A 15,378-nucleotide genomic window follows, 5' to 3' on the forward strand; every position below is an offset into this window, starting at 1 on the left:
TTTTTTTTAATTTTTTTATTTATTTATGATAGTCACAGAGAGAGAGAGAGAGGCAGAGACATAGGCAGAGGGAGAAGCAGGCTCCATGCACCGGGAGCCCGACGTGGGATTCGATCCCGGGTCTCCAGGATCGCGCCCTGGGCCAAAGGCAGGCGCCAAACCACTGCGCCACCCAGGGATCCCCCAATTTCTTTTTAAAGATAGTATTTATTTATTCATGAGAGACACAGAGAGAGAGGCAGAGACACAGGCAGAGGGAGAAGCAGGCTCCATGCAGGGAGCCTGATGCGGGACTCGATCCCAGGACCCCGGGGTCATGCCCTAGGGCAAAGGGAGACTCTCAACCACAGAGCCACTCGGGCGTCCCTAGAGCAGTGAATAACATGACCAAGGCCAGATTCGCTATAAATGGGCAGTGCTGAGACTCAGTCCCAGCAAGTGGACAGAACGAACTCCCTGTACACTCCTGGAACATACGTGTTAGTCGGAAAGATAACTGAACAAGTGAATGTTTCTGATGAAAATGGTGCAGGGAGTAAAAAGGAAGCAGGTAAGGGGACAGAGTGATGGACTGGGTGATGGTCCGGGAAGGCCTCTGTGATAAGGGGACATTAGTGACCCTGTGGGGAACAGCAGAGATGATGCTCTCTGAGCCCCAAGTCTTCCCTTTCTGTCCCCACCTCACCCCAAACGAGGGCAGCCGTCCTAACCTCCCCCCACCTCACACACCCTCCTCTTAGGTCTGCCGTTAGCATCCAGGTATGAATGGCCAAGAACGTCTGTGAGTGGAGAAGGACTAAGGATCTTTTTTTTTTTTTTTTTTTTTTTTTTTTGAGCATTAGCTCAGCTGACCTCATGACAGCCCTGTGACGTGTTTATGTTTTCATTTTACATCTGGGAAATTTACTGCAGCCCTACCCTCCCTGCCCGGCTTGCTGGGAAGCCTCTATGCTCCTGTCTCTAAATTCACAACAACTCTGTAGTAGGGGAGGCCCCAAGGCAGGGACCCAAGGCAGGGACCAGCCACCCCATTCTCTTAAATGTGGCAGATGAATGGAATGAACAACGTGAGCTAGAGGAATGACGGATACGCCCAGAGCGGACGTCCACGCCATGACTGCCAGTCAGTAAAGTATTCTGAAGTTTGTTGGCCATGGTAAAACCGCCGGGCAAGGGTAGCAGCCCCGTCGAAGTCCAGCCCTCTGAGATCCAGGGTGCCCTGTGGTGTGGCAGTGGCTTTCTATGATGCCACCTTGGTGCTGCCGCCGGGGGCTGCCCTCTGGGCTGCTAATCTTGCTGGGGGTGAGGGGGCTGGAGGTCACCTCGCTGCAACCCTTCCACCTCCCCCTCAAAGGGAAAGAGGATGTCCCCCACGGGGCATTCGGAGCCAAGTGTATAATCCTGACACGCACTTGCCAGGGCCAACCTCACGGCAGGGGCCACCCAGGCCTCTGGGTTCCTCCATCTGATTATCGTGATGGTCTCCCAGGGGCGGGGGCACTGTCTCTGCTCTTTCACGACACAGTGCCAACGTCGAGTCCTGCAGCTGACAGTTCTGGCCCCCTTTCTGCCCTTCCCCCACAGCTGCCCGTATACCATCCCTTTGCAGAGGACGACCCTCCACCCCCCGTCCATGTAGCTTGCAGAGCTTGTTCGGATGAACCTTCTTGGGCTCCCCGTTCTCAGCAGGCTCTGGGACAGACACCACCTTCTTTGTTAAAGAAGCTGGGATGGAGGCTAAGAGAAGTGAAGACAGGGTCAGGTGGAGCTTGGAGGCGCGCGGCACATCTTATGGCCCCAGGGTGGTTTGACCCTACGCATGGCTATGGGGCTACGCGCCGGACGCCAGCCCAGGCAGTGCACCTGCAGGGGTTCGAAACCCTTCTCTCGGGTGCCTGGGGGCTCAGTTGGCGAAGCATCTGCCTTGGGCTCAGGTTCCGGGGTCCTTGGGGTCGAGACCCACGTTGGGCTCCCTGCTCGGCGGGGGCTCTGCTTCTCCCTCTCCCTGTGCCCTCTGCTGCCCCTGCTATGCTAGTTCTCCCTCTCCTTCTCCCTCTCCCTCTTCCTCTCCCTCTCTCTCTGTCAAACAAATACATAAAAATCTTTTTTAAAAAAGCAAGAAATCCCTCTGTCAGGGGCCTCTGAAGGGCAGGAGCCCGGGAAGCTGGCCTTGGTCAGGGCAGGGCTCCTGCTGTGGGAAGGCCCCTGACAGGGTGCAGCCTGTTCATAGGAAAGGAAGTAGCTACCTGCAGAGCGGGTCAGAATGAGCCAAAAAAGCCCTGCTCCTTCTGAACTTGGCAGCCTCCCTGGCCTGGGGTGGGAAAATCTCACCTGCGGGGTGGGAGCCAGTCACTGCTTTTCGTGAAGGCGGTGTTTCCAGAGATGGGCTCACATCCCAAAGATGCTGACAGGAGGAGCGAACAGTGTGGGAACAGACCCCCTTGGGGAGGCAGGCAGCAAACAGCACATTTAGTTACAGCCTCAGCATCTCTTAGATGGGGTTCGGGATGCACCTCCCGGCATACCTCCCTGTCCACATCAGCAGGACCAACCTTTCCCCCAACACGTCTTGGGAAATACTGGGCAAGGTCCCTGTTGACATGTTTCCCTGGGAGAGGACGCACCCACCTGCTGGCCCTTGTCTTGTGTCACATTGGCAGGGACTCAGGGTACCATGGCTCCTGCTGAACATGCTCTGTTGCAGATGGACACTCACACTGTGCCTCTCATGCATCTCTGGGGCCCTGAGGGCTGGGCCTGACTGCAACTGCTGTGCCAGGGATCTGCAGGTGCAGGAGGCTGGAGGCACAGGGGACCATAGGTTGCCAAAGCAATCAGAAATGTAGGCTACTCTGAATTCCCCACCCTTGAGGCTCGGCCTCAGAGGCCCGGGTGCAGGCCGCCCGGGATGGTGCAACCACCAAGGACGAAGTACAGGCCACCAGGTATGGGAGAGGGCAGAGGGAACAGAGAAGAAGGCAATAGAAGACCCTGACGCCAACTCCAGGTTCCCTCCAGTGTTGTCCGTCAAGGTCAGGGCTGAACTCTGGGCTCTGTAACCCTGTCTGACCCTGACATTCAGAAGGGTCTTCTCTGCTTTGTGGCCGGGCTGCCTGAGTCATATCCTCTCTCTGCAGAAACACTTCTCTTCCAAAAGCCCTGCAGGTCCCCAGATGCATCCTCCTTCTGAAATGCCCCAGGCGTGTTGAGGGGCGGCTGGAATCACCTGCTTCAGGGAATTCAGAGGCTTTGTTGACTGGCACTTCTTCAGTTTTTCCTGTGGTTCTGGCAGTGTGTGAGCTACTCTGAGCGGGGGACGGTACTCAGGCAGCTGATAGGCCAATTCTGCGTAGTGAGTCTTCTGGTTTGACTACAAGGATCATCATTAAGCCCGGGATACCGAGCAGTGGGCGAGGGAGGGGATGGGCCCTTATTGTGTGAAGAATGAAGCAAAAAGGGGGCCAGGGAAAGCCTGGGGGGCCTCTTAAAAAGTACAAAATTATGAACACAAAACTAAATGTGAAAGCATTTATTTTTGAATCAGAGAACGGCAGCAAATTAAAAATTATAAAAAGCTAGCAACTACTATAAACACACGATCCCCCCAAAATAGCATTTTTACTAATTAGCTGCTTGCCAAACTGCAGGTAGCAAACACGGGAATGTACTGCTTCTTCTCTGATCATCTCTTCTACGGACGTTTTGTAATATGATTTTTCACAGTCAGAATTCAAAGATGATTCAGTCTTTGAAAAATAACTGAGAGGCTAAGTCAGTCTTTACTAGGGTTGCTACTGCAGGATGATTGGCATTTTATAAATTTCTCTCACTTCCAAAACTAGTTGGATACAGTCGTATAAATTCTTAGGATCACTGTCAAGCTTGGGGAAAATGCTACTAAGCCCTCCTTTGTGTACACGCTCTAAGATGGGGGGGGGGGGCGTTTCCAGTTTGCTCAAGCGGTGACCGAACTCCCTCCCTTTGAACTGGTGGCAGTCATTGGCCAGGCTCTGTGCGCAGGGCTGGGCTGGGTGTGGCCACACATTATGAGCTGGAGGTAGACCCTGTGTTGTGGTGTGATGTCGCTCCAGGACTTGATTCAGGGGCCACAGAAGGGTTCCTGGGAGCGATCCCCACAGTAAGACGATCGCAACCACTGAAGGGCAGATAGAAGTAACTGCGAACCATGTAAATACATCCCACTAAGCTCACCCAAGTGTGCCCGTAGCCAGCCTCCTCCTGGTCAGATTCCCGCACGCTGAGCCATGCCAGCTCCACCCAACATGAGCAGAGACATGCTACAGGGCAGCTCAGCACGGGAACAGACCACTTTTTGACCGACCGCTGCCAAATAGCTCGGCTTGCAAACATCACACAACATGGAAATGTGTGGACACGCGGTGAGAGGTCCTGAGCTGGGCTTCACGAGCTCCATGGTGAACGCGGCTCTCACCAGGGGACAAAGGGCCAGAAAAGAGGACGTGGAGGATAGGGAGGCATGCCGTCAGGATTTTCGAGCTAGGAAAGCAGGTACATAGTCTAGGAACCTTCCTCGAGGTAAATCAGGGCAGGGCCTGTCTTCTCTCGTGGCCTGAGGCAGGTTGTCTAGAGGGCCGGGCACCCCGGAGCATCTGTGAAGAGGGAACGGCTACAGGGGAAGCCGGTGTGGTTCTCAAGGATGTTTCTTTCCCTCCTTACGAAACAAGCCGGTACAATCTTTGGCCGTCAGGAAGGGCCTCTGACCTCCCCTTGCCACCTGACCGCCTTACATCCCTCTACCAAGGGCCACAACCCTTGGTTTCACTCTGAGAGGAGCAGCTAAAAGAGCAAATTCCTTGCCTCCCCCAAAGAGTCGGCAGGGATTTTGTTCCCTGCACTCAGCCATGCGTCGCGAAGGTGTTTGGGGAGTGAAGGGAGGGAGGGCAGTGCAGGGGCCCTGGACACCTAGAGGCGGCCAGGCTCTGAGGAGGGGGGGTTGCCCAGGGGGTGGGGGTGGGCCTCAAAGATCAAGCCCACCCTCTACAGGATTTTCCAGCAGCCCACCTGGCAGGTCCTGCAACCCGTGGCAGACGGTTACACGGTGAGGATCTGGGCTGCGCTCTTTACAACAAGGCACTGTGGGAGCGTGTGGTCTTCAAAACTGTAGTACAAGCACCTGTTGCCGGGTGGCCTGCGGGTCATTGATTCCCACTGCGGTAGTGAACTCCAGGGCAAGCGCTTACAAGGGTGTGTGTGACGCGCAGGCCGTGTTCTGTGAGAGTCACTTTGGGTGCTGTTCTGTAATAAAGAGTCTGGCTGGTCTGTATCCCCAGGTCCTGGGAGGGAGCCTCTAAGCCCTCTGGAATGTTCTGAGTGTCAGGAGGGCCCTTGTCACACACGGTGGGCCTGCAGACAGTCCCAGCATAGGTCTGGCCATGTGACTAGAGGCTGGGATGGGCGACAGATTAGAGTGTAGGGGGCGCGTGGCTGGAGACTGAGTTCGCTCAGATGGCCAAGGATTCACTCAACCACGCCCCTGTAGCGAAAGTCCAGTGAGAACTCTGGACACTGGAGGCTGAGGGACGCCCTTGGTTGGTGACACACACCTGTGTGCTGCGAGGGTGACAAAGCTTCACATGTGGGCCCCCCTGGGCTTTGCCTTCTAAATTTCTTCCTTTGCTGCTTGTGAGTTGTATCCTTCATAATAACACTGTCGTCATATGTACAGGGCTTCTTCTGAGTTCTGGGAATCATTTCAATGAGGGGATAGCAGAGCCCCCGAATTGGTAGCTGGTTGGTCTGACATGCAGGTGGCCTGGGAGACCGGAGCTTGTGGCTGATGACTGAAGTGAGGACGGTCCTCTGGAGACAGGCCCTTACCCTGACGTGTCCAACTCCAGGTCAGGGGTGGCTTGGAAACAGAGTCACTGCAGACGTGATTAGTTCAGATGACGTCACAGGATGGACCTGAACCCAGGATGACTGGTGTTCCTATCAAAACCGGAGATTTGGACGCAGTCGCCCTCTCGGGGAGGAAGCCAGGTGAAGATGAAGGCACGGATGGAGCGTCTACCAGGCAAGGAATGCCAGAGGCTGCCAGCAGAGCAGCAGGAGTGGGGGCTGCCCTCACAGCGCCTGGGGGACCTGGCTTGGCCACAGCCTGGTCTCAGACTCAGCGTCCAGAAGTGAGAGGCGCAGGGCTCTGTCCTGCGAGCCACGGGACGTGGGGCATGTTACAGCCGCCTTCAAAGGGTGAAGTTTATCCCCACAGTAATGACTTGGACACATTTTTTTAAATAGCAGACATCAAATTCCCCCCAGATCCTCCTGGGTGTCTCTTCTCTGCTCGGGCACTGGGGCACAGCGTGCTGAAGGGCTCCGGGGTCTCCCTGTGGCCCGCACCCCTGCCACACAGAGCCACCTCGCACACCGTGGGCCTGAGTCGTGAACACGAGCGTGGGATCCAGGTTCACGTCCTGCACCAGAGCTTCCGTGCTGGTGACGTAACCTTGCCGACATCTGCACAGCAGAGGGGACACTTCCTAAGGGTGTTGCTAAGGCCGAACAGAAACACATGGAGCACCTGCTCCAAACAGGGCCCTTTGCCCTTCCTCCCTCAGTCTATTTTTATTATTTTATTTTTTTATTTTATTTTATTTTATTATTTTATTTTATTTTATTTTATTTTATTTTATTTATGATAGGCACACAGTGAGAGAGAGAGAGAGAGAGAGGCAGAGACATAGGCAGAGGGAGAAGCAGGCTCCATGCACCGGGACCCCGACATGGGATTCAATCCCGGGTCTCCAGGATCACGCCCTGGGCCAAAGGCAGGCGCTAAACCGCTGCGCCACCCAGGGATCCCAGTCTATTTTTATTTTTAAGAAAGAAAGTGGGGGTTGGGGAGGGGGAGGCAGAGAGAATCTTAAGCAGGCTCTGTGCCCAGTGTGGGGCCCGATGGGGGCTCAATCTCACGGCCTCGAGAGCATGACCTGAGCCGAAATCAAGGTGGGACACATCACAACAGAGGCCACTGGGTGCTCCCCGCTCTGCTGTGAGGGCAGCCTCAGGGGTGTCCCTTGGCTGGCGGCGCCCAAGCCCTCAGCCGGGCTCCCCGGGTTCCTTCTGACCTGCCCCTTGCCCACGCTCCCAGCCTCTGCTCCTTGCTCCCCGGGGTCATGCCCTGCTCCCCGAGAGCTGTCTGCCACCTTGCGCTTGCTGTGGCCCTGCTGCAGTGCCTCCTCTCCTGTCCCACCTGGATCCTGACAGCCAGTGAGCCTACCTCATGCCCACATACTCTTTCCAAACAACCTCTAACTTAGAAGAAAACTGGGGCCGGAGCAGGGGGCATGGGAAAAGAAAGTTCTCACCGAAAAGCCTGTCTGCACTCACTTCACACCAGGTATGGCCTGCCGCCTGTCTGCTTGGCTGACACTTCAGTCCCTGTTCCATGTTTCCAGTTCCGTCCTCTGATGCAGGAGAGGGATCCATGCTGTTTGTGACGAATGTTCAGTTCGGATCAGTCTCCTCAGGTGCCCGGCTGAGGGAGAAGTGTAACTGCCCTCCCCCAGTACCCTGCACAGCTCTTCCATGCAGCATCTGGGGATGATGACAGTGGTGGCCTGCTCAGGACCAACACCTGGATGCCCTCTCACATCCTCTCCATGTCTCAGTGAGGGTGCTGCTGTGGGTGCAGAGTGAAGGCAGAGGGAGCACAGCCTGAGATGGGAAAGGAGGTCAGGTCTCCCTGGGTGATTGAGTGCCACCTACGCAGGTCACCGAAGCCCTCTCTATGCAAATGACTCTTCCAGGATGTCTTTTGTCGGGCCTGACAGTCCCACCTGCAGAACAGATTGTGTGGGGTTGTACTCGGGGTGTGCAGGGGGCCGCTGTTGAGATGCAGGAGGACACCTGTCGCTCATCCAGTGAGTATCACATGTTCACAGCTAGGGGGATACTTGCAGCCAGGAACCCACTGGAAGACTTTACGACAGGGCTTTGTCGGATGGTGAGGATGCCAAAGGCACTGACTGACGGCCCCGGGCAGCCTGCCTGTATGGGGAGGTGGCTGCGGAGAAACGAGGCCGGGAAGTGCCCCCCTGGGGTATCCCCGGAGAACCTGAGTCCCACAGGCCTGGGGCACCCCTGGGGGATGGCCTGCAGGCTGGCTGAGTGTGCCAAGAGCAGGTGTACCCAGTGCACATGGTCCCGTGACAGTCTTTTGATTTCAATCATTTTGGGATGCAAACGGTCCCCAAATATTCAGGGCACCATTTCCAGGAGCTTCAAAGCTTTCTTTTTGTCTCATTCTTATCTTTTCTTCTAAGCAGGAGGACCTTTTGATTTTTTCCCACCCAAAGTCTCTTGCTGCTAAATACGTAGCACTTCTTGTTGGGTCAGAGGCAGGAAGTCACAGGCCCGCCCGTGGGCCCCCCTGTACCCCCGCAGCAGCCCCCAGGGAGGAACCCGCAGGCTCCCTGGAAGTTTGGAAATATCTGCGTGGGAAAGAGCACTGGACCCCAAGTCGGAAGTCCTAGAGTGAAGCCACAGAAGCGCAGGCAGTCAGCCACCACGGGTCGTAGCTTCGTCATCTGTGAAACAGGAGGCAAAACCACAGCCCCGCCTCTACCGCAGGGTGACCATGGGAATCCCTCGGTGACCGGGCGACGGGATGCGCAGCCAGTGCATGGGAGCCCATGCACATGGAAGGCCCCATCTGAGGTCCTGTCGCCACTCACATCATACACACAACTGGCTTCTTCAAATAGGCTGTGATTTCACAGCCCTCTGCAGGGCCGGGACTCTGAAGAGCGTGTTTGGAGCCCTCCCGCGGCTCTCAGATACCAAAGGGAGGCAAAAGCCCACACCAGAGCCTGCTGGTGTCACTTCTGATGCCCACCCTTGGATTTTCTTCTGCCTCCTTACTTGTCAGACCACCAGCCGTCACTTCTCTCTGCTCTAAGGTGCCCGTCTGGTCCCTCGTCTGCTGCCTCCACGCCGTCGTGGATTCGACGACCAGATCATGCAGTTTCTGGGAATCGGGTGCAAAGTGAGGGCCGGCTGCTGGCTCGGGTGAGATGGAGACAGGCCCATGGGTGCGGGCTGTGCACTGTCTGGTGAGCAGCTGAGAGCCCCTCCACCTTCCAGCTCGCCTGTGGCCCAGGCGAACGAGGCTGTAGATAACGGGCCCGCGGCCCTTGCTCACAAGTGCAAAACGTATCCTGCACGTGGGAGTCGCCAGCCAGCCCCACCGGAGCTCGCCACACAGACAGCAGAGACCGCCGCTCAAGCTGATAGAAACAGCTTGGCTCTGCGCAGCTGTCCTACCCCAGCTTCTGGGTTTCGGTCCTCGCTTCCCTTCTTCCCACACGCCCTGGCTCTGCTCCACCCGGTAAGATGGGCTCATGTCCACGGAGCACTGCCTTCCTGCCAAGCACTGTGCTAACCACCTGGCATTCTTCACTCTCTCCAATCCTCAGCACAACCCTGTGAAATGGGTGCTGTTATTTCCTTCTTACAGGTATGAAAATTGGCCTTAGAGGATAAATAACTTGCTCAAGGTCACACAATTTTTAAGGAATAGAATCAGGGCTCATACCCTGACTGCTACTCTGTAGAATCCTTTCTCTGGGGCATTATTACATACAGTGAATTCAAGGCCCTGCTGAATCCTGAAGGTCCAGATTCTCACCCACAGAAGCTGCGATGGCCTGTACAAGACTTCACACGTGCCCAGTAGTCCACGGGGAATGACGTGAATCTTCTCCAGAGAGTCCAGGGGAAGCCAGCCAGCACTGGGTGGTGACGGTACCCAAGACCTGGGCTACAGGCACTGAACAGGGAGGTGGTATGATTTCTGCAGCAGCAGGAAGCTTCCTTGAAAAATACTGCCTCCACCTGCCGGCTGATGCCTGAAAATCCCCTTCCCGGGGATTCAACTTTTGGTTTCACAGCCAGGGGTCAAACTTCAAATACAGATGTCGCTGGGCTGGATGGCTGTGTGGATGGACGTGCAAATGACTGACCACGGCTTCCCTTTTAAGATCCATGGAGGATTTTGAGAAGAAGGAAGAAGCTCCTCGCAGCGCTCCTGTGGGGATGAGGAAGCACGGGAAGAGGGACGGGGGTGGGCAGCAGACTGGATGGAAGCTCCACTGAGGGCCGAGGGATGCAGACGGGAGACCAGGAGAGGACAGACTCGACCAACTCCAGAATGCTGTCTGCCATCGGCCCCGGCTCCAGACATGCCCGCTCCCTTAAACCCCTGAAGTTGTTTCCTTCACAGAGGTGCACTGGGCCAGAACTTGTTGGAAACCCTTTAAGTAAAACCTGAGAAGATAGAAACCTATTTTGCAGAAGAATTCTCCGGGCCAGCTGCCTTCTCTTTTTGGACTCTGACTTGAGGATGATTGGCTCTGGGTCACTGCCTCTGCTTGGCCGCCACATGGGCACGTCAGTGACACTGCACAGTGTGTGGGAAGTCCCACACACACGTGGTAGGCTTGGCACACAGTATGTCCTGGTATTTGTTAAGTCCAGTGGCACAGGCTTTCCTAATTTTTTCCCATCACAAAGTAAAAAAAATGTCAAATTTCAGCTGATCAGGAATCATTCTGTTATAGAATTAAGTCAAACCCCTGCTCCTTCCCTACCAACCTGGTGCCCTGCCCTTCTCAGGCTTGCCCTGCCCTCCTGGCTGACTCATCTCTGGTGCTCTCATTCTGCTGTCTTGCAGGACAGATTTTTATGAAGAAAAAAAGATATATATATATATATAGCTTAAAGATTTTATTTGTTTATTCCTGAGAGACACAGAGAGAGGCAGAGACACAGGCAGAGGGAGAAGCAGTCTCCATGCAGGGAGCCCGATGTGGGACTCGATCCCAGGACCCCGGGGTCATGCACTGAGCTGAGCTACCCAGGTGCCCCTAGATTTTATTTTTTAACTGCAAAGTGGCACGGGTTCATTTTTTAAATGACTCCATCATTAAAGAAGTAAACTTTAAAGTGAAAATCATTTCTGATTCTCAGGATACCCTCAACCCCATGTCCTACAGGGGAATTACAACTTAGCCCCACTCCTGTTTTTCCTTCCCTCTCTCCTGACACATATGTATACCTTCTTTCCAAAAATAAAATGATTTTATTTTATTATACTTTACCTTAACTACTATCTTCACCTCATTGATCACAGAAAACTTCTCATTGGGATAAAATGAACTTTTTAAATAGTAGCCCAATGCAGAATCTCTGTTTCTTTGTTTATAATCTCTGTTTAAAGCTCTTTAAGTTTTTGTCCCAAATGCCCTGTTCTCTGTGTGAGTTCGGGTCATCTGAAACATGTCAGGCTATGTTAGCTCACTTTCTCAAGCTGTTGATGGTAGTGAGATGCTCATCCAGAGGGTGATTAGTATAATTTGCTTATCAGCTCATACCTGGATCTAAAACACGTAGGCGTGGGGGTGGCTTAGAAAGTACGGGTACCCCCGTCCTTCTCTGCCATCGATAAAGAAAAGGCTGTCGAGAGAAGCCAGATCAGACTGTTGGCTGAGGATGTCACCCCGATGGTCTGAAACAGCAGAGACAGGTGGACTGATGTGCCAGCAAGCAGAAGAGCCTGCCTGGGACGGGGGCCTTCTGGGGCTCTCGCTCGCTCGGTCCGGGACCCCTCCCTTCCAGGCCATCCCCGCCGAGTGCTGTGGGGAAGACTTGGGGCAGAGTCCAAGGTGGACCATGGCTTCATGCTGTCTGGCTTTACTGGTCTCACTACTGAGAACCTGCAGCTTCGGTCTCAACTCTTCCCACCGGCCAGAGGGGAGCAGAAGGACAAGTCACACTTTCTCAGATGGCTCCAGGCAGCCACGCAGCTGAATGAAGGGAGTAAAGTTCTTCTTAGTTGCAATAACAGAAGCCACTCAATAGAGTTTAAGCAAAAACGATGGGTTCCTCCAGGAGTATTTGGCGCAGACAAGGGGCAAGAGCAGAGTCAAGCTCCCTAAGGACTGGAAACATTGGCCAGAGAGCTCTCCAGCAACTGGACCAAGGCTTTCTCTCTCTCCACAGTTTATCCACCCCTGGCTCCCCATGTTTACGTGGCACCCTCTGTGTGCAAGTGTGGACCTGTCCAGCTCAGCAGCTGCATGCGCTCTGCTCTGCTAAGAGGGGCAGCACACCTGACCCACTTCCTGTTGGACAGGGTGGGAACACGGATAGTGAGTCTGCGGCTGAAGGGGGATGTCCAGAGAGGTAGAGGAGTGACCCAGCCCTTGTTCTGTGGCTGCTCCATCTCCACGCAGCCCCGCGTCCAGCAGCGCTGCCCCCCTTCCCACACATCTGGGAGGACGAGAACTCTCTGTCTGAGGCTGAAGGAGTTTTGTGGCAAACTCTGGGACTGTTAAGGATATCTAGTCTACAGAAGCTTCTCACCTAAATACAAACTCCATGAAGTCAGGGACCTCGTCCGGAGTATTGAGCTTCAGTCCTCAGAAGCTAGATTGTAGTTGGCATTGAAATACTTGTTGATTGAAGAATATTTTTACCTTAAAACAGCTTTGTTGAGTGACACACAACTGCACACACTTAAAGTGTGCAATTTTGATACATTCTGACATACATATGCACCTGTGAAATCATCACCAATCCAAGCAATCAACTCGTGTCACCCCTAGAAGTTTCCATGCCTCTTTGCCTCTCTCCATCCCTAGGCAACCATTAATCTTTTTACTATTACTGTAGATGACATTTTCTAGAATTCTATATACATGGAATCTTACAGTATTTCATTATTCACTCATTCATTTAGGTCTGACTTCTTTCATTCAGCATAATTACTTTGAGATCCATCCACATTGTTGCAAATGGTTCATTCCCTGTTATTGCTAAGTGATAATTCCACTGTATGGATATACCACAGTTTGTGCATCTGAATGCTGATAGACATTTGGGTAGCTTCCCGTTTTTCCTCTATGAAACACAAAGCTACTATGAACATTTGTATACAAATCTTTGCATGGACATACACTTTCATTTCTTTTGGGTAAATAGAAGTGGAATGTCTGGATCATATGGTAGATGTAAATTTAACTTTTAAAGAAACTGCCAAAACATTTTTCAAAATGGTCATAACACTGATTTTCAGATATTAAGCCAAATTTGCATTCCTGAGATAAAACACATTTCGTCAATATGCATTTTTCTTCATATATATTGTTAAATTCAATGTCCTAAAATTTCATTTAGACATTTTGCACCTATCTTAATGGGAAACATTAATCTCTTGTCTTCTTTCCTTGTAATGTTTTTGTCAGGCTTTGCTATCACTCTAATGCTTAGAATGAATTGGGAAGTATTCCTTTCTAATTTTTTGAAATAATTTATAAAATTAGTACTCTTTGTTCCTTAAAAATTTGGTAGAATTCTCCTGTGAAGCTATTTAGGTCTGGAGTTTTCTTTGTGGAAGGGTTTCTAACTACACATTCATTTTCTATTTCTTATTTTTAAAATATATCGTTTATTAGTTCATGAGAGAGAGAGACAGAGAGACAGAGACAGAGAGACAGAGACAGAGAGGCAGAGACTCAGGCAGAGGGAGAAGCAGGCTCCATGCAGGGAGACAAATGCGGGACTCGATCCTAGGACCCCGGGGTCACACCCTGAGCAGAAGGTAGACGCTCAACTGCTGCACCACCCAGGCATCCCCACATTCATTTTTTTTTTTAAATTTTTATTTACTTATGATAGTCACACAGAGAGAGAGAGAGAGAGGCAGAGAGAGACATAGGCAGAGGGAGAAGCAGGCTCCATGCACCGGGAGCCCGACGTGGGATTCGATCCCGGGTCTCCAGGATCGCGCCCTGGGCCAAAGGCAGGCGCTAAACCGCTGCGCCACCCAGGGATCCCCCCACATTCATTTTTAAAGTAGAGATAGGGATATTTAGGTTAACTAGTTCTTTAAAAAAATTTTTGAGATATACTTCCTATATCAGAAAATTCACCATTTTATTTTATTTTATTTTATTTTATTTTATTAAAGGATAATTTTTAAAAAAGATTTTTAAAATGTATTTATTCGAGAGAGAGAGAGAGAGAGAGAGGCAGAGACACAGGCAGAAGGAGAAGCAGGCTCCACGCAGAGAGCCCGATGTGGAACTCAAACCCAGGACTCCAGGATCATGCCCTGGGTGGAAGGTAGGTGCTAAACCTTGAGCCATTCAGGGATTCCCAAAATTCACCATTTTAAAACATACCATCCAGTGGTTTCTAGTATAGTGGCAACATTGCAGGACCATCATTACTAATTCCAGAACATTTTCATCATCCCAACACAAAACCTCATACTCGTTGGAAGTCACACTATTTTTCCCCAACTCTCAGCCCCCAGTGCCACTAATTTATCTTCTGTCTCTATGAATTTGTCTATTTTGTACAGCTCACAGACATGGAATCATACAACAGGTGGCCTTTTGTGACTGGCTACTGTCACTTAGCTAAATGATTTCAAGATTCATTCATGATGTAGCATGCATATCAGCACTTCATTCTGCTTCATGATGCAAAGAGCCAAAACCATCACGAAAAAGAACAATGTTGGAAGACCCACCTTCTGATTCTAAAAACTACAAAACTACAAACATTTAATTATCAGGATAGTGTACTGACATAAGGAGAGACACGAATGAAGCTGGACCTCTCTCCCATATCATCTACAACAATGAATTCAACAGGGATCAAAGCCTCAAACATAAGACCTGAAACTATAAAACTTTCAGAAATCATAGATGTAAATCTTCATGACCTTGGATTAGATCCCAATTGCAAAAACAACAAAAGAAAATATAAACTGGGTATCATCCAAATTAAAAAAAAATGTGCTTCAAAGGACAACACTAAGAAAAAAAAAAAAGCAAAAGATAACTCACAGTATAACAGAAATTTTTTCCTGCAAATTATATATCTGTAAGGGATTTATATCTAGAATATATAAAGAACTTTTACAATTCTATAATAAAAAACCCAATTAAAAACAGGCAAGCGATCTAAACAAACAGTTCTCCAGAGAAGGTCTATAAGTGGCCAATAAGCACACGAAAAGATGCTCAATGTCATTAGCCACCAGGGAAATGGAAATCAAAACCACAATGCCACACCACCTCATACCCACTAGGGTGGCCAGAATAAAAACAAACAAACCAGAAATTGAGAAGTGTTACTAACAATCTGGAGAAACTGAACCCTTCTTGCTGGTGAGAATGTAAAATGGTGCCACCAGGTTGGAAAACATTCTGGTAGTTCCTCAAACAGTAACACATGACTCAATAATCTCACTCCTAGGTTTGTATCAAAGACAAATGAAAATGGAAACCTATGGACCCACAAAAGTTGGTTCATGAACGTTCACAG

The 15,378-nt window shown here is 51.4% G+C and overlaps 1 protein-coding gene and 1 long non-coding RNA gene across 6 annotated transcripts in view; both read right to left on the reverse strand.

Moving 5' to 3' along the window:
• MAPK4 (mitogen-activated protein kinase 4) overlaps nucleotides 1-15,378 on the reverse strand; it is a 148,754-nt gene that overhangs the window by 24,543 nt on the left and 108,833 nt on the right. The gene's annotated exons all lie outside the window — the stretch shown is intronic.
• On the reverse strand, nucleotides 4,346-8,867 carry LOC144315363 (uncharacterized). The gene is made up of 2 exons (XR_013381050.1): nucleotides 5,044-8,867; nucleotides 4,346-4,631 (listed from the first exon to the last, which is right to left on the reverse strand). It is a non-coding gene; the product is annotated as an uncharacterized LOC144315363 (long non-coding RNA).

This window comes from Canis aureus, chromosome 6 (genome assembly GCF_053574225.1).
Source record: "Canis aureus isolate CA01 chromosome 6, VMU_Caureus_v.1.0, whole genome shotgun sequence".
In the NCBI taxonomy this organism is placed as follows: Eukaryota; Metazoa; Chordata; class Mammalia; order Carnivora; family Canidae; genus Canis; species Canis aureus.